Raw genomic sequence first — 18,999 nt, 5'->3', positions numbered from 1 at the left:
CTGGAGGCGTAGTTGTGAGAAATAGTTCTTCAGCTTCTGGTGCTGGGTAGCCTCTAGGAGAGCCTGAGGTTGTAATGCTGCAGGTCTCAGGCTGAGGAGTTGAAAACTTGAAAATAATGGAACTGAATAATCTGGTATGTCTGTATTTACAGTTTCTGAACAATGTTCAGGTTAACCCTTAATTTGTGGTGGTGTTTTGTGTGTTTTTTTTTGTTTGTTTTTTTTTTTTTGTACCGGTTTGGTTTGGTTGTACTTACTCACTGCTTTTGTGCTTTACATGTGTTTTAGGAAAGTTCACCTCGCTAAACCAAGTGAAAAGTCAATACACTTCAAGTTTTACTTTTGTGGGTTCCAGGACCATGATCTCTTTTCTGATTTGGTACCTAAGTGACAAATTTTAATGTTGCTTCTGTTAGCAGGAGTTAGATGAGGAAGGATCTTGTGGGAAACTAGATGGTGAAGTAGGAATGGCTGGCAGTTAACATCAAGGTCAGTGACTTGTATAAGAAACGAATCCTTCTCAATCTACCTTTATTTATTAACTTGGATTTTAAATAGAGATAATTTGGTAAATTTAGAAATGTGTTTTGGCTGTTTACATGTGTGCCAGTTTAACCTACGTAATGTGTAGTGATGTTGCTTTCTTTTTTGCTTGATGTGAAGTTGTCTTGAAAAGTTACCGTAATGGCGACCACCTTGGTGGCAGTGGCAGTCACTTGTTCATGTGCGAGTTGGTGCTGAGCACAAAGCTTGGGTATTGTGCTTGGTTGAGGAACAGCTCAAATGTTGTCATCAGCTGTAGCCATGGTTCAGTTTTGTGCTGCCAATACAGCACCCAGCTAGCATGCAAGAACGTTTCAGTTTTAACACCTTTATTTTAACCAGAGATTCTTTTTTCAGTTGTTTCCTGGAATGGGATTGTGTCACTTTCCATTCCTCTGTTTGCTTGTGTTGAGCTCTGGCTACAAAGCAAGAGTGTTTCAGCTCTCATAGGAAACAATGACATGCTGGTTTCCATCCTCAACCAAATACTTAAGATATAAACAGTGTTCATCTTAGGGAAAAACCTGAAGCAAATTCCAGCTGTAAATTTGTGATGCCACCTGTTTGTAAAAGAAGCTGCAGTGAAAAGTCTGTGCTGCATGCAGCCTCTGGTCTTTTTGTGCTAACATGTCTGCTTCTGCACACTGTGCCTAAGCTATGGCATAGATGGCAAGTTATGAGAGTCACAATCAACTAGAATTTGAATGTGAGATGTTTAATTAGCTGCATAAAAAGTAAGAGAAGGGAGAAGACTTCTTGGAGACCAGATCTCTTCAGAATTCCTTCTGAGCATTCTTGTAATGCTATAGAAGTTGTTTTAAAATCAGTGGCAATTAATAGTTCTGTTTCAAAGGAAGGTGCATAAAACTCAGATTTGTAGAGCTATAAATGCACAAAATATTTAGTACTTATTGTATTGGGCTTTCCATACTAATAAAGTGTACATACTAGTAATCACTCTGATTTTTATGCTAGTCTGATGCTAAACTAAAATCTTATATGGTACATTTTGGCTCTGCTTCTCTATTACAGAATAATTTAGACTAGAACGGGCCTGTGGAGGTCATTTAGTTGAATTCCTTCCAAGCCACAGATGACTCCAAAATTAAATTGTAATTTATTGCTCCCAGTCCTTTTCTTAAGTATCGACTGTCTCCTTCCAAATGAGGTGCATTGAAGTAATATTATGTCTGACCTATTAATTCTATCCAGTCAGCCTCTGTTATGAGGACAGACGTCCCTGATGTCCTGGTATCTTAGCTCATGCAGAGTGCCATGAAGATACCCGACTGCGACAGTTTAACAAGTTGAAGAATTTACCAGAGAAAATCTGGAGCTTGTTCTGACATCTTGTGCAACAAGGTTCTCTATGTGGCAATTCTAGAACATGCTGCAAATGTAATCTACTCATCAATACACGTGCCAAAGACAGTCAGGATTCAGTGTGGCTTATGTGGAGATCTGTGCTGCCGTGGCTAAGTTATCTTTACTGGACTATTGGGCTGCTCTTTGAGCAGGGGTGGCCTGTGTAAGCCCATGTAGTGCAGGCAGTTTCAGTAAGTTATTAGCAAGCCTGAAAAGAGAGATGAAGTTGAACGAAATACAGGGCAGGGTGCAGAACAGGGGTATTGTGAGCTCTTTGATTTGTCATGGCTGGAGGGTAGCTCTTCACTAGCTGAAGGGATCAAACTGAGTCATCCTGTCTGTCATCTGGAACTGGAAGGAGGATGCTTAAGGTGATGCTGGCTGGCTAAGTTTCATTGGTAATGATTAGACTAGGGTTACCCAAAGGCTGTTGATTATTTTATCCATTTTGTCCTGGCTTGGACTTCTGTGCTGTTTCTTTGATAGCTCCCATTCTCTTCCTGTAGTGTATCTTCAGCTTTTGTGGGGTTCAGTGAGCAGAGCCTGTTCTTAAAGGATCTTCATTTTGTACTTAGCTCAATTATCCATTGAACATATTTAATCCTGATGGCTAAAAGATGAGTGATACAAGAATATTGGTGGTAAGGATAAGAGATTGAAGACAAGTAATGTCTTCAGTATTCATATAGAAGGGATGTGATGATTAGCCTGAAGCTTTGTGCAGGAAGGGAAGTCTGTGCACAGTATTTTATAGATTGTTCTTACTGATTCAGATCTATTGGCCTAGGTCATAGGTCAGTTATTTCTCAGATAAAATGGGGAAAAATAGTGGAAACAGTGTAAGAGCTGTAAATGATCTGTTCTGCCTTGTATTAGATTCTCTGAAGCTTAAGTAATTAATTTCTGCCATTCTACTTTTTCTTCCCTGTGTTCTCTGTTTTTGTTCTTAATTTTGAAAGTAGCTGGCTTTCACTGGCCGCTTATTACAGAGAATACTGCATTTTTCTCTATGATATTAGACATTCCAAGTGGTCCCCAGAATATTTACAAAAATGCAGTTGATAACACAATTCTGTCATATTTTCCTTCAGGAAACTTTGTCAAAATGTTATTTCCTTCAATGTTACCTAGGCTGTATAAAATAGCTACATAAAGAAGTTAGCAGCAAGCTTTTGGGAGCTGTGTGCTCTCTTATATGTAGGTTCCTTTCTAAACTGAAACTTTGCAATAGTAACCTATACAGAACGCTGCTGTTTGTCGCAAAATACCTCTCAATGTTCGTCTATTCTGGAAAATAAATGTCTGCTCACCTTGTAACCACAATTACTAAGTTGAGAAGGCTGGGAGGAAAACAGTTTGTAAATGTTTGCTAACATCCACAGAATAATGATGAAATTCTATCCCCTAAAGATTTTTTTTTTCCTTTAAAAGGATTTTCACAATACCATGCTCCATAATATATGTTTATATCAAAATCAGTACAAAAAGCATGTAATTAAAAGACAAGCAGAACTGGCATTTACACTTCAAGGAAATTAATGGCACTGTTACAGTCCTTCAAGAAAACTGAATTCTCCCTACTGATTCCCACTTCCCATGCTTCCTTCTGAACCCTGCTTTCTGATAGCCCAGCAGGTTTGGAAAGGCACTGCTCACCTCTACAGAATATTGCTTTGAGGGGAGGGTATGGGCATTTAAAAATTTAGCAGCTGTTTCAGGTCACTTACAGCTTACGCAGCTCTTTCTTTTTAAATGATTTATTTAGTTGGCCTCTCACTGAGTTGTCAGCAGTTTGCAGAGACGGTAACCATGGGAAGAAAAGATCCTAATTTGTCAACTCAAGAGAATGGGAGTTGTTTGTAATCAGAGAGAACGGGGAATTAGTTCATTTTGTGGGCCTGACACGTTGGCTCTCCCCAGATGCAGTGCTGAAAGAAGGGTGGCTGGCAGCCATGCATTTGTGATCAGGGATTGAAAAGAGAAAAAGAAGGGGTGAGTGCGTGAAGCTAAAGGAAGATAGCAGAGATGGGAATAGGATATTTCTTCTGAAATACATGAGAGGATGTACACGTGCGCACATTTCATGCCTCAGAGGAAAAACTAGAGGGAGTTGTCAGAACTAAGAGCAGGCATGAGCAAGGAGCTGAGCTTTCCTCCAGCTTGAGAATCAGATAGTATATGACATAAAGAAACAACAGCAGAATGTTAAGTAGGATGCAACTCTAAAGTACGCACCTCCTGACTCATCTGCTGTGGCACTTCATAACAGCAGGAAGTTTGTCAGGTGTAGGGCACAGTTGCTATATTTTATTACTAAATATAATTCTAGAAATCTAGATGAGTTTAACAGTAAAATCTAGATGAGTTTAACAGTAACACAGAAGTAATTAGGGACAAACATTATGCTACAGATGTGAACTAATAATTTGCTCCTTAATCATATTATTGAGCCAATCAAAAGTCTCTTCATAAACGTTTGCTTCTCTTGCACCTGCAAGTGCTTTATATACAATCAGTCTAGCACAGATAATGCAGACCATAGTCTGGAAAAACATGTTTTGAAACTAGGCACTTTACTGTTTGTGCCTGCACTATGGGAGGATGATGAGATTTCTGACCAGCTATCCTCCAAGTGTTCTGCAATGGCAACCTGAAGGTTAAGGCTGTTTTAGCTACAGCTTTTCACTATAATTAATGAATAAATAAAATTTGTGGTGTGTATCATGGATGTAATGTACATGCAGATATTGGTACGAGTAAATGGTTTCAAGGCTTTCAAATAGGTACAGATCAGTCAGATGCAAGCTGTGTGTATGTATGTATATACATATTTTTAAATAACTTGACTTACCATAGTAACAGCTTAAAAGCAGGAAATATTTTTTTTTTGTCCTGTAGATGTGTTTAACTTTGTCGTTTTGTGCTTGCAGTACATTAACCTCTCCTAGTAGGTGTTTGCTATGGATATTGGTAACTTCATACACAGTATTCAAAATGATTGGGATTGAGTGATAAACATATATACATAGATCTCTGTTCGTAGCCTGCTTAAATTAGTGAAATTGTATTTATGAAATACAGAAGTTGGGCTTTGTGTATGATTTTTGGCAATTAAAAAAGGTTGATCACTAAAATTAGTCTAGCAAGATTGTTCTGCATTATTAGATGTGCAAGAGCTATTCTTGATTGCTTTGCTTGAGTAGACATTCTGTTGTTCCCTGCTCTGTACTGTAGCTTGGTCTCTTTGAATGCCTGTGTTTTGTTCTTCTCTTTCAGGCTTTTAAAGGTGTGGGGTTGTTTTTTTGTTTTGTTTTTTTTCCTGGCTCAACTCTACCCAGCACGTACATTGTATGATTGCAAAATATAAAAGAGTTTAAATCTGAGAGGGTCGCTAGCCCAAAAGTAATTGGGATTTCTGGCTTGTAACAAAGATTTATAGTAAATACTCTATTCCTTTCCGTTATATAGTGAGTATAATGGCAATTTATACAATTGCACTCCATCAGAATGACTCTAAGCTTGCAAAGATGTTTTGCTTTGCCTGTAGGTAGCATGTAAGATATGAGAACTGGATGGTGTCTCATTCATGAGTGGTCTTTATTTTGTCATACAAGGTTGCATAATTCTAGGTGATAATACAGGAGACAAAGAAAAGGGGAAAAACAACTTTTGTGAATGATGGCGCATGTCATAACATACAGAAAGGATACGGAGTGGGAAATAAAGCAGTGAGAAGACAGAACCTGAAAACATTACCAATTAAAAATTGCTCCATCTGTGAAAATACTCTCATATCAGGGCTGATTTCACAGTAGTTCCCTATTAATTCCACAAACCTTGAGGCCCAGACTTGCTCCCAGTTAAGTGCATGGGAGAATACCTATTGGGAACAAGAGTAGGTACCTCATGTTACAGAATCAAAGAGTTGTCTGCATTGGAAGGACCTTGAAGATCATCTGGTTCCAACCCAGTGTCTAAATAGTCAAAGTTTAACTGCTACCATGAAATGACAGAAAGTATTTGTCTCTGGTGAGTAAGAAAGCTCACAAGAATGCTCTTGTGGTCGAAAGAGAGGGATTTTCAATTGATAGAGATAGGAAGCAGAAAATGACTGGTATCGTTTAATGAACCCATGGCATCACATTTACTAACACAGAAAACAGCCCCTATTTCAGGAAGGGCAAATGTCTGTGTTGCAGCAAACACTTTCACTTCCATGTTGTATGGCTCCTAGCCCAGGTAAGATACTGTCTGACAAGAGCAGCGTGTAGCCCCCTGCATTTGGCAAAACCTACTTCTGAGACAGGGATGAGAAATGATGCACTCGTGAGAAACCTTACACTCACAGTCAGGTACTTGTGAGGTATCCTGTACTAACACTTCGAAAGGTTTGTCAGCAACAAACAGCAGCTGAAGACATACTTTATAGGTCCATCCATACATACGGGTGGATTAAACTATGTATGCATAGGGCCTGGTAGAACTGAACACTCTGTGTGTGCATATCCTGAAGTACTAAATGCTGGCTACCCCAGTTCTGCTGTACACACATCCGAAATTCCGAAGCTGAAGGTGGTTGAAACTCACACCAGTAAATTGTGAAGGAAAAGAAATACACCAGTTTTATGTCACTTGTGTAATTCTGAGATGATGCTTGCGTCACGTCAATAACCTTGTGAAGAGCTCCTTAATAACACATAATGCTTTTTCTCTAAGTGCTGGGAGGATACTGGGATAAAAATAAAATAAACATCTCATGCTCATTAACATACATGGTAAAGTGAAATACTTTGAAAGCAGAAAAGCAAATCAGAGTATATGAGTCTGATTTCCCTTCTCATTTCCTAAATATTGGACTGGCAAACCTTTATCAAAGGTGTTTAAAAATTATTCAGACATTTTTCTTACAATAGATGCATTAAAAAAAAATCCAGTTTACTTGCTAAAGGAACGGGAAAGATCAGAGTATTTCCTCTCACAGGAGTCAATAGCAACATCCTACTGTGTCCCACTCAGCCTGAAATATACTGATGGTTTGTTTGTTTTAAATGAACTGTTTTCAAATATGAGTCTCATTTGTTGAACCAGACACAATTTTTAATTGGTATGGCTAAACTAGATTTCTTGAAATAGCCAAAATGCAATAGGTGTGAATGGTGTTGTAAAGACACAGCAAAGCCCGGTCTTGCATGGAAGTTTCAGTTGGTTTCAGTGCAGGTTCCAGCTCAAAACACTTTCAATAAAACGACAATGTAGAAAAAAAATAATACGCTGTAGCAAGTGAAAAATAACTGGTAGCTTTATTGGTTTCTCAATGAAAGCGTGTTTCGTATGTGTTTTTAATCAAAATACACAAGTGTCAGTATTGTCTGAAATTAGGCCTGATCTCTCCCTTTCTCAACAGAATGCAGTGAAGAATTTTTGTTTCCAGAACTTTTTTTTATAAACGAAAAGAAATAAAACTTCTTTTTATAAATGAAAAAAAAAAAAGATTTTCATTTTAGTAAACATGTATAGAAAACAATCAGATTGTACAGAGCAATGGAGAGTATGTTCTGTGTATGCACAGTCGTGCTTGCTTTGTCTCCAGTGAAGTTGCACAGCGCCTATTCTGGACTGTGCACAGAGAGCTCTCTAGCTCTTGGGACAAATTCTGCAGTGCTGTGGTGGTGCAATATACCTGAGCTATGGAAATAAGGGTTTTGTCAAGGCAGTGTTGACTTCAGTGCTTGTTAGTATAGCTGTTTAGATCTCAAGAAGAGTACCTGGGACTTTGTATCAGGATAAATGAAAGGGAATTGGATTATTTTATCCAGAAACTAAGTAATCTTAAGTTTTTTGTTTTTTTTTTCTGTTGTTGGCATGCATGAAACCCCCTGTGAAGTATCTTTCCTTAATTAGAAGATTGTACAGCAACACGTTTCCATATTTTACCAGTATCAAACATTGGAGAGGTTATGGAGACACAATTCTAATTTAACAGTAATTTCTGTAACCTAATTCCAAAAGAATTTTACAAGAGGGACAGAGGCAGCAGCAGTAACTGTATATTACATATTTTTGGAAACTGGTAACCGGTTCAGGGAAGGGCACAAGGGAAAAGCTTCAGCTGATCAATTTGCTGTTGGCAATTTTTTGTCAGTCTTTATATTTAATAATTACTGCAAGCACAGCTTGTAATCGGGTGTGATACAGCTTAGTCTGGTTGTAGTTACCTCTGGTTGAGGTAGTTTAGGTGGAGCTGGGGCCAGGGTTGAAGAAGATCCACCTTTCGGAGTGGGCCATTCATGAATGAAGGGAGATTGTGTTTGGATACAACAGCCAAATCCATATGTAACTACTTTGTTACTTTAACAGCTTACGAAAGAAGTTGTAGTAGAACTTTGAGGCTGCAGGGTTAAAGATGTTATTAGTTGTCCAGGTGGACCATGTGTCTAAGTGAAGAATGAAGCATGAACACAAGACCTGCAATTTATCAATTTTTTCCAGTTGTGTCTTCATTATGTTGCTGTGAATACAGCCTGGCTTGAAAGGAAGAGAAGTGTTCATGTGCTCATTCTCTTGTCCTTGATCTTTGTTATATATGTATAATACTACTGCTGTGACTTGTAACCGTGTGAACATAAACATCCTGTGATGAAATTCTAAGGTACAGACAGTTACTGAGATGCATAAATAACAAATGAAAGTTGTACAGACAGTAATTCAGAACTGGTTTTCAACTCTGAAAGTGTTTTTCATTTGTGGCGACACAAATAAGTATTTGCTGTATCTCTAACTTATCTCCATGCAAACTAATCACAGAAGATATGAAGGGAAGTGTGAATTTAATCGCATCTTTCAGCCAAGCCTGCTGTGAAAGACAGTAACCTTGGAATTCTCAACCAGTTGCGGGAGGTGTTTGCTTACTTGCCAGAGAATCTCCAATGGTACAAACAAATAAAAATGATTGAGAGTTCTACTAAGGAAACCAAGTTTGAGTTCCCTAGTCCTTCACGCATTACTGTGGTGAGAATATTTAATCAAACAGTATCCAAGTTATAAAAGTTTGTAGCATCTTTTTTCTTGATCATAAATGTGATCCGCATAAACAATTTCTAGTGTACTGCATAGAATGTGTCTTTGGAATTAGTATGCTGTACTGAGGAGTTCTGGGGCAATCAACGACAGCAGTTGAGTTGCTGGCTGATTAATTTTTCATATTTTCTTAAATCTTAGCTGTATATATTAAATTTATTTCTCAAATTCCATAGATTATACTTTTGACTGGGGATATGTATAGTTTTATATGTATAAAACTCTGTTATGAGCGTTTTGTTTGTTTTTAATGTGAACTCAAGGATACCTTTTAAAAGAAGAAAAAGGAAAAATTGAACCTGTTGACAAATACAATAGGACTCTGTTTCCGTTGGGGAGAACGTGGATACCGATAGTTCGCCTGGACTGCTTCCATTGTCGTATTTGTCTTCAGAATGGAGAATGTGGAAATGTTGACCATTCTGCGAATTTCATGATATTTCATTGAAGCTTGGGTTTTATCTGCTTGGTTCAGGTGTAGCCTCTTGTTTCATGAAGTCTTAATTTTCAGAACTGTAAAAATGTGAAGGACAATGTGTTTCTCAGTGCTAGATGAATCCCAGCTTTCTAGTGTTAGATGGATTTCCAGTAAAAAGATAATTAAAATAAGGTTATTTCTTCTTTTAGGTAATCTGGGCTACAGTATTTTGACCAGACAGAGCTTTTAACTGCGGTGTCATATACAAGGAGAGGTAGGATACCTGAGGTGCCTGACTAACTGTCAATTTCTGGTGATGCTGCAAAAATTAGAAGTAACCTTTGTAACTTTTCTTCCATAAAGTAGGAAGGGCTGTTCTTCAAACCGACTAGAAGACAGTATAGTCCTGTGACTTGGAATGATTTTGAAGTTGGACTATTTTAGCACTAACCTGCAGTAGCACTAAAGGGTTGTATACATGATGTAACTTTAACAGGAGTGATCTAAATTAACCACCCTTAGCAAACAGCATATTTGACATCACGAACGGCCATGTAAGGAACAGTTCTGTGGACCTTGCAATCTGTAATACTCTTCCCTTCTCTTCACTGGCACTCTGAAGGTCATGGAAAAAGCAGATAATGGAATGCTAGCAAAGGCTGTAGGAGAGTGTTGCATTTGTTTTTATTTAGTCTCTTTTGTGTGCATTTTTATTTAACAAAATATTTTAGTGTATTTAACATGACTGAAGGTGAAAGTTGGAGTGAGCAAAATTCATACATTCTAATTAAATTTGTCTGATCTCAGACTAATCTGCGGGTTGATTGGAAGGACAGCCATTTGGTGCTGTTAGAGCTACAGAAATGGCATTTATAATTCAAAGCAACATTTCTTGAGGTTCACGTTAGAGTAGGCTGTCAAAATGGAGAAACAGAAAATATTGCTGAGCAAATAGAGAATTCTAGCAGCGTGCTTGAATTTCAATTTCCTGTGATTACTCAAGGGCAAGGTAAATCTCTTTCACAAAGATAACAATGATCTGTGGTCAGTAAAATATACAAGAATCTTAGTCTGCAATAGCAACCATTTTTCTGAACTTCAGGAAAAGAGAAAGGATGCAAAAAACAAATGCCTGGCTTTATTTTTAGCATGTGTGTATGTGGTGGTTTAACCCTGATGGATAGCTGAACTCCTCCCCAACCCTGTTATCACTCCCCCTTCCCAAAGGGAGTGTGGGGGAAGAAAGTATGCTGGGAAAGAAAAAGGTTCCTGGGTTGAGATAAGGATAATTTAATTAAAATGAAAAGAAGGAAAAGAAAACAAGGAAGGGCCATGAGGAAGCAAAAAGAGAAAATGTTTATTCTCTATTTCTCATCAATGAGCAATGTTTGACTGTGTACCTCAACAGGCACAGCAGTTCTGCAGGAGGTCAGAGGCTTTCATAACAGGAGCCTCCTTTTTCCTTCCCCTTTTCCCAGCTTTTATTGCTGGGTGACACTGTATGGTGTGGGCTGGCCCTGTGCACAGTTTAGGTTGGCTGTCCTGGGGGTGTCCACTCCCCAGCTCTTGCCCACTGCAGCCTGTTGGCACTGTGGGGCTGGAGGGAGCCTTGATACAGTGCCAGTGCTGCTCAGCCATAGACCAAACACTGGTGTGCTCCAGTGCAGAGCACAGCATGGGGAGAGTCAGCTCTGACCCAGCCAGTCCTGGTATGGTGTGTGCATATGTGTGTATGTGTATGTGTGTGTCTGTAAGCAAAGATAACTTCTGGGGGGGGGATATGCATATATATACACTTACACTTGCATACATTTAAATACATATTAAAAAAAAAAAAATCTCCTTCCCACTTTCTTCCCATGTTTAGTAGAAGTTTCGCTTATTACCATTTTTCAGGACTGCTGTACACTCCTTTGTCCATCTGGAAATAGAGGTTCAGATCCATTCTCTGCTTGCTGACACGTCTGTTCAGCCATGTTGGTGTACGTCCTTCCTGGGAGATGAATCAGCACTATGCTCCTCAATATTTCTGAAGTAGCACAAGAGGACTTAACACTAGTCGATGGGAAGAAGCCTTTTAAATGAAGGGTACTCCTTGTCCTGCCCTCCCGTACCACATGTCCTGGGTGTCTGAGGACCACTGAGTAAAATGTTCCTCTTCTAATAGCTGGATAGCCAGAGGGTAAGAACTGTGAGTTCTCTTAGCCTTTTTTTTTTTTTTAATTAATTATTTAGATTTATTTATTTGCTTTCAACTGCCAATGCAAAATAGACAATAAGAATCCAAAAACTTGCAGTCTGTCTGAGAAGTTACATTCCTAACTTTTTGCGCTTGGTGATATAAAGCTTGCCAGTATGCTCAGTTCCAGTATTGCTTCTTGACCAAACTGGCAGTATAAGCCTTAGCTGAACAATTACACTAACCTATAACTGCTGCGGGGCATTGTTGGCCAGTCAGGCTCCAACTTCAGGAAATTTGCTTTGTGATGTTCCTTGCGCGTGTTCAGAGTGTTGACAAATCAGGCTGTTTTCCAAACTGTTCTGTTAATCTGCTGTTCCTGTTTCTTGATGTGCTTGTCACAGACCTGAGGTCAAGGCTGGATCTGCCTCTCCTGAAAATGATCTGTGGCTTTGCTCATCATTGCTGATAAGAATATATGTATGTGGCACTTGGGGAGCGCGGAGTACAGGAAAACAGAGCAGTCGCTGGCCCTTGGTCAGGAAGACATTGTCGTAGAGAGACTGACAGTGTTTTGTACCCTTTAAGACACCCTTACTGGTTCGTTTAGCCATGTTGGTTAATAGGGTGTCTGGAACTGCACTGCAAGGCAGCTTCCTCCTTTTAAATAACACAAAGCCCAGCTGAATTATATAAGGAGTTATGATCACCGTAGGCAAGAGACTTGTTGCGGTTTATACTTGATGAAACCATCCATGTGTCTAAACTGCTTAGCAGTGTACATGAAAGGTTCATGGCTTTGCTCACTAGTAAATGTTTCAGGTAACTTCTTTTCTGCTTTAATCATTTCTGCACAAATGGTACATGCTTACTGCCCATGAGACATAACCAGGAGAATAAAGCATATGATAGACTTAAACCTTAGCAAAAGGCTTCCACATTCTTTCCAAAAGGACATTAGACGCTCTGCTGCTCCCGCAAGTGCTGTGAAGTCAATAAAATGTAGATCTGTCAGTAGCTGACAGGAACTGGTGAGGGAGAATTCTCAAGCAATATTCTGCTTCGGCATTTTAACAAGCTGTCAGAAATAAACAACTGCAAATATCCAGATGCTCGCACCATCAAAGAGGTGTGCTTTTAAATGTGACAACAACCTGCACTGCTCAGTAACTTTATGCTCTAACAATGACTATGGGGATAAATAATTACAGTAAAATATAAGGATGAGGGAGTCAAACAGTCTAACACTGAGGTGAAAGAAGGGAAACAATAAGAGTTAATAACAGCCTTTGCAATTTATTAGGTATTGAAAACAGACCGCACAAAGCTACAAAGAATGTTCTTTTAATAGAAGTTGCATCAGCTAAATTAGGTATCTAGACTGTAATGATAGTTTTTCCTCTACTTAAATTTGGCTCCTAAATTAGATGTCCTGAATCACCTTCTGCAGAAACTCACTTTTATTCCATTTCCTTTACACTGAATTCAGTACCTTAGCTTAGACACCTAAAGAAAAGAGCTAATAATAATAAGTACTTCTTCACACTTCTTAATATTGGATTCCTAATGTTATTTAGTCCCAATTTGATTTTGGACTAAATATCAGTATCAATCTATAGTTGATTTTATTACAGTTTGCAGAACACTTAAATATTTTGGATGTTATTGATGCTGCACTCTGGGACTGAGACTTATTATCTAGAGAAGAAGAAACAAAACTTGTGATTTTGTCTGCTTGTAGACAAAATATTCATGAAGCATAGTAAACAATCTTAGCATTCTAATTTACATTTTCAATTTTGTCATCATTTTATGTCTTTGCCTCATTAAGTGGAACTGGGAATAACATTTAGAATGAAATCATGAAGAACTGAACGGTAAGTAAAAATTAGCCAGAAAAACACCAGACATAAAAAGTGCCTGAGAAGATTTCTCAGAGATGGTATTCTTGAATATCATAGAAATGTGCTCCCGTTCTGTAAAGCTGTTCTGCTAAATACTTACCTGCTAGTGTATATTGGGATCCATGTTTTTAATGGGCTGACTTCATAAAGTTTTCTTCATAACTGCTTTTCCAGTCACACTGTAGATAGATGAGCGCCTTGATAAGAGAGTTACAGTAGAGGTAGGTAGGTAGTTGCAGCAGAGGTAAATTAGGTATCTTAATGACAGTTCAACAATAGAGTGCATTTAAAATTGATTATTTAAGATGTCTTTGCATCATTTATGTAAACATGAATGGTAACTGTGGCACTGGAGGAAAAAAAAGAGATTATAGCTATTCTCATGACAAAAGTTTAATGAAAGTAGACCTTCTGCTTTTAATGGTGTGATGTTCTTAAAGGCTATTTATAAGTACAAATTTTATCTGTGATGGAAAAAACTTCACAGATGAGTACTCATGAGAGAATGTTTAAACTAATAGCGAAAGATGTTTTAGTGAAATATATTTGGGAATCCTATGGTGATTGTCCTTGAAGTTAGGAAAAAGTGGATGCTTGTTCTACACTGCCTAGCTTTTCCTCAGAGGAGGGATTAAAAGTAAATGTTCAAAGCTTTGTCTCAAAGTTAAGAAAGAGATGTATGGGAGAGCATCTTTTTCTGGTTACGGGTGACCATTGGGAGAGGTGCACAATAGGTTAAAATGGGGAACTCTGCTTAATTTCAGTTAACCACATAGATGATAACTTTTTCTTGCGATGACTTTTTGAAGGCTTAGTATTTAAAGTCTCCTATTACAAGTCTAGCTGTGATGTCTTAAAAAGAAGATTATGGTAGAGGTTCTCCCCTACCACGTGCCTGAAGATAGCTACTTAGAGTGGTAGGATAGGAACGGCAAAAAATAGTCTGTGTTTTGGCATGCAGAGTGGTGGAGTAGCTACTCAGAACGCTTTACACACATTTATTGACCTCTTGCAATCAAGTATTTTGAATAATAGAAGTTATGTGCAGCAGTGTCCTTAGTCTCCATTATTAAATGTGTTGTTATTCAGCTTTCTTATCAGAATTCCTTTTTCAGTGGACGAATTGATATTAGCTCTGATGAGTTTAAAGGATGAGCTCTCATCATGGTGTGTGATGTCTTCTATAACTTTTGGAAGCAGAGCCTAAAAACTTAGCTGGAGAATTTCACTTTAATACAAAAGCACCTTTTTATGTATTCAAAGATGCAGAAGAAAGTATCTCTCTGAAGACTCATGAAGCAAGAGAAGGTTTAGAACTGAACTTAATTACATTAATGCTCTTTGACTGTTAATAGTTACAGTCTTCAGAACATACCTGATATGTGAAAAAAAGAACATCGTTGAAGAATAAGATCACAGGAAGCCTCAGTTTTAAAAAATTAAACAGTTTGTAATAAGATGTTAACTGTTTAACTTCTGGAATTTAAATACAAACTGAAATGTAGTTAAGAAAAGGTACTTGATAAAACTTTTTTTCTATTGAATTCTGTATTACCATTACAAAATGTTCTTGTTTGCTGCTGGAATGATTTAGTCTCCTTGGCTTCTATAAAACAGATTTTGTACAATTTTTGTAGCTACATTTTTTTTCCTTTCTTTGGAACAGCTGTTAATCTGAGAAGACCATCTTTTTCCACTGTGTTCCAGACTAGCTGCAGCTTCTGTAGGTAAGACCAGTGATGTGTGATACAAACAACCTTAGCCTCCGTGTATCATGTACAATATTTCCTTTCATCAAAGACGTCTCAGATGCAGGAATGACCAGACGATCTTACTTGGAAATAAAACATCAGAAAGAAGAAGAGCAGCCATTTTTATGTTTTGTCATTTCTGAAATCTTTTCTTCAATATATGTGGCAGAATTGAAGGATACATACATGTTGTGCATTTTATTCCTCATAGTGTTTGGCCATGGATTTGATAATTTGTATTAATTTTGAAATTCCACGTAAAATACTTTGTTCCTCATTCCTTAGGTGAATATTTCTCCTGGTGTGGAGTCTGTATACCTCTTCATTTTTGTTAATACCTCTCATAAGGCCTACAGTTAAGGAAATCTAGACTTTCAAGCCTTAGGGCTTAATATACTTCTTATGAGGAGTTCTAAATACTGTAATTCACATATCATGTCCATATCTTTAGGTTTCTATACTGAAAAGTTTGGAAATAATATCTATTATAGGGGAAGATCCTTGGATCTAGGAAGAACTTTGCAAGACATGCTTATCCTTCATTCAGGATATCAACTACATACATAACTTAAGAATAGACATGATGGGAAAAGAAAGAAAAAACTCAAAGCCAGCTGGTTTGGTGTACCATTACCCTTTCAGACATTTCATGATGATTCTGTGCTGGTTGTCCTGCTCCAGATCTCCACAGTAAAAACAATAAGCTTTTGACCTCTCAGTTGAATGATCCATGTGTAATAAAACCTGTGAAAACAGTGGCAAAGCTCACATATTCTCTTTGTGAATATAATATAGCACCCAGATAAGCTATTTTGTTTTCCCTTTTAGAAGTAATTCAAGGAAAATTTTCAGGGATTATCGGACTTTGCAATTAGTGCCATCTGATCTTCAAGAAGCAGGACATTAGCTTAACCTTGCCAGTTCACAACAACATCCATCTGCTCACACCCATGCTTTCAATTCTGAAACAATACCACAGCTCTGTGCTGAGAAAACCACAAACAGCATCATTCTGAGTGAGATTCTTGATTCTCTGAAGTATTTTAGTCCTTCAGCATCAGAAGAAAAGCTAATGATATAGCCTTGAGAATGTCCTGGGGAAAAGGAAGATGAAAGGTGCCCCTTGAAAATACAGCACAACGAGTTTGTGAGAATCTACGAGAAACTGTAAATAAATGTTCCTGGTTTTATCATATTTTTGAAAGGGTTTTTTCCTTACCATCTTCCATTCTCTATTTCCAAAATGTCATCTTGTAAGGGATGAAAGCTGACCTTTGCTACTTGATGATTTTCTGCTGGACAGTTTTGCATTTACCTTTTGGATCTGAAATTTGGGGATATGAAATTTGGAATCCAGAGTTATAGCGTTATGATTTACTATGTGCTTGACCCTATTTGCAAAGTATACAGTAACTTGGAATGCTACCTGGATCTAGGCAAAAACTATTAGGCTTTCTGAAGCACAGTAAATCTTAAAATCAGTAAGTGATAGCCAGGGCTTCCTTGCTTATGACTAGAAAAGAGATTACTTTGTGTAACAAGCATAGTTAGTTCTATGTCAAGGTGTGGGAGAGGTGGTAATTCACTTCAGGTATTACCCCATCATCACCCATTAGGTGTTTACATTTGAACTTCAATTATAATTTACTACAATTATAATATGATTTCAATGCAAGTGTGCTTTTAGCAAATTACTGAACTGGTTTTCATTATTTTCACTGTCAAGGTGTAAAACTTCCACTTTAATGCAGTTTATTTACTTTTCCTGAGTTAATAATCCTGAAATAATGCACAGAAAACAGTTCACTTCCATTTCACAATTAACAATGTTACCTACTGCAAAAGTAAATCTTGCTTGTTTTAAGATGTAGGCAGACTACTGTAAGTTAATGTTTAAAAACACGGAATCACAGAATTTCTAGGTTGGAAGAGACCTCAAGATCATCAAGTCCAACCTCTGACCTAACGCTAGCAGTCCCCACTAAACCATATCCCTAAGCTCTACATCTAAACGTCTTTTAAAGACTTCCAGGGATGGTGACTCCACCACTTCCCTGGGCAGCCTGTTCCAGTGTCTAACAACCCTTTCAGTAAAGAAGTTCTTCCTAACATCCAACCTAAAACTCCCCTGGCGCAACTTAAGCCCATTCCCCCTCGTCCTCTCCCCAGGCATGTGGGAGAACAGGCCAACCCCCACCTCTCTACAGCCTCCTTTAAGGTACCTATAGAGAGCGATAAGGTCGCCCCTGAGCCTCCTCTTCTCCAGGCTGAACAAGCCCAGCTCCCTCAGCCGCTCCTCGTAGGACTTGTTCTCCAGGCCCCTCACCAGCTTCGTCGCCCTTCTCTGCACCCGCTCAAGCACCTCGATGTCCTTCTTGTAGCGAGGGGCCCAAAACTGAACACAGTACTTGAGGTGCGGCCTCACCAGAGCCGAGTACAGGGGGACGATCACCTCCCTAGCCCTGCTGGTCACACTGTTCGTGATACAAGCCAGGATGCCGTTGGCCTTCTTGGCCACCTGAGCACACTGCTGGCTCATATTTAGCCGACTATCCACCATCACTCCCAGGTCCTTCTCTGCCTGGCAGCTCTCCAACCATTCCTCTCCCAGCCTGTAGCTCTGCTTGGGGTTATTGTGCCCCAGGTGCAGGACCCGGCACTTGGCCTTGTTGAACTTCATGCATTTGACCTCAGCCCATCGGTGCAGCCTATCCAGATCCTCCTGCAGAGCCTTCCTACCCTCAAGCAGATCGACACATGCACCTAACTTGGTGTCATCTGCGAACTTACTGAGGGTGCACTCGATGCCCTCGTCCAGATCATTGATGAAGATATTAAAGAGGACCGGCCCCAGCACCGAGCCCTGGGGAATGCCACTAGTGACTGGCCCCCAACTGGACTTGGCTCCATTTACCACGACTCTTTGGGCCTGAACACAACAGTCTTATCAAAAGATTTTCACTGTCACTCAGTTTATCTATGTGACAAGTGCTCTGTTTTTTGTCACTGTTGTTCCTTTTTGTTTTTAATTTAGGTAAGTTTAATTGCATGGAAGTGAGTTGATCACTTTATGCATGTAAATGTTTTCTCATCTGTGGATAGAAACTGGAACCTATAGTCAGGCTCTGCTATTTAGGCAGCTGGAAGGTAGCTCTCAGCAGCAATGTGTGATGCTAGAAGGTGGAGGTGAATGCAAAGTGAGCTTTCTTGGTTGAGGAAACACCAAGTCATGTTAGCAGTGGGAACCCCCTGCCTCCCCCCTGCCCCTTTTTCTTGGGCACCATTTTCCTCCATGGAAACAAATGCTGATCGTGAGCTGCTTCCTGCTCTGAGAAATGTAAACGTTTGGGCAGCATAGGGCACAAGACAATGGAAATGCAGTTTATCCTACTGTTTATGCTTAAAAATACTGTTATCTACATCGTGTGTGTTTTTGTTTTGTGTTTTTAATACATTTCTAAAACTGGTCATTTTTCAGTGTTTCAAAAAGCAATCATAATATGCAAGTCAATGGAGAATATGTTTTCAAGGAGTACTGTTTGCCAGAATCACTGCTAAAAATGAAACATTCTCTTAGGACTTTCAGTACGCTCTACCCTGAAGTGCTTAAAGCTTTGTTTTAGAGAGCATTGCCATTAACGCTTGCTACACTACAAGGGGATTGTTCTGAATACAACCCTGTGCAGTTGAAAAGTACCAGAATTGACGGTGCAGCATGCTGTCCACCATTCCTGTCGAATAGCACTGTATTACTTCACAAGA

The 18,999-nt window shown here is 38.9% G+C and overlaps 1 protein-coding gene across 11 annotated transcripts in view; it reads left to right on the top strand.

Moving 5' to 3' along the window:
- SULF2 (sulfatase 2) overlaps positions 1-18,999 on the top strand; it is a 167,872-nt gene that overhangs the window by 30,695 nt on the left and 118,178 nt on the right. For 3 of the 11 annotated variants that reach the window (XM_084537690.1, XM_084537696.1, XM_084537697.1), the window contains exons 3-5: positions 9,613-9,677; positions 11,300-11,585; positions 15,153-15,213. The exons of 4 other annotated variants lie outside the window; for them this stretch is intronic. The gene's annotated coding sequence lies outside the window, so the exon portion shown is untranslated. The remainder of the gene's footprint in view (positions 1-9,612; positions 9,678-11,299; positions 11,586-15,152; positions 15,214-18,999) is intronic. 4 more of the 11 variants (XM_084537694.1, XM_084537686.1, XM_084537691.1 and 1 more) reach the window with 3 other exon arrangements.

The sequence above is a fragment of the Aythya ferina genome (assembly GCF_964211825.1).
Source record: "Aythya ferina genome assembly, chromosome: 16".
Taxonomy (NCBI): Eukaryota; Metazoa; Chordata; class Aves; order Anseriformes; family Anatidae; genus Aythya; species Aythya ferina.
Note: the sequence above shows the minus strand (reverse complement) of the source record. Positions and strands in the feature narration are given on the sequence as shown.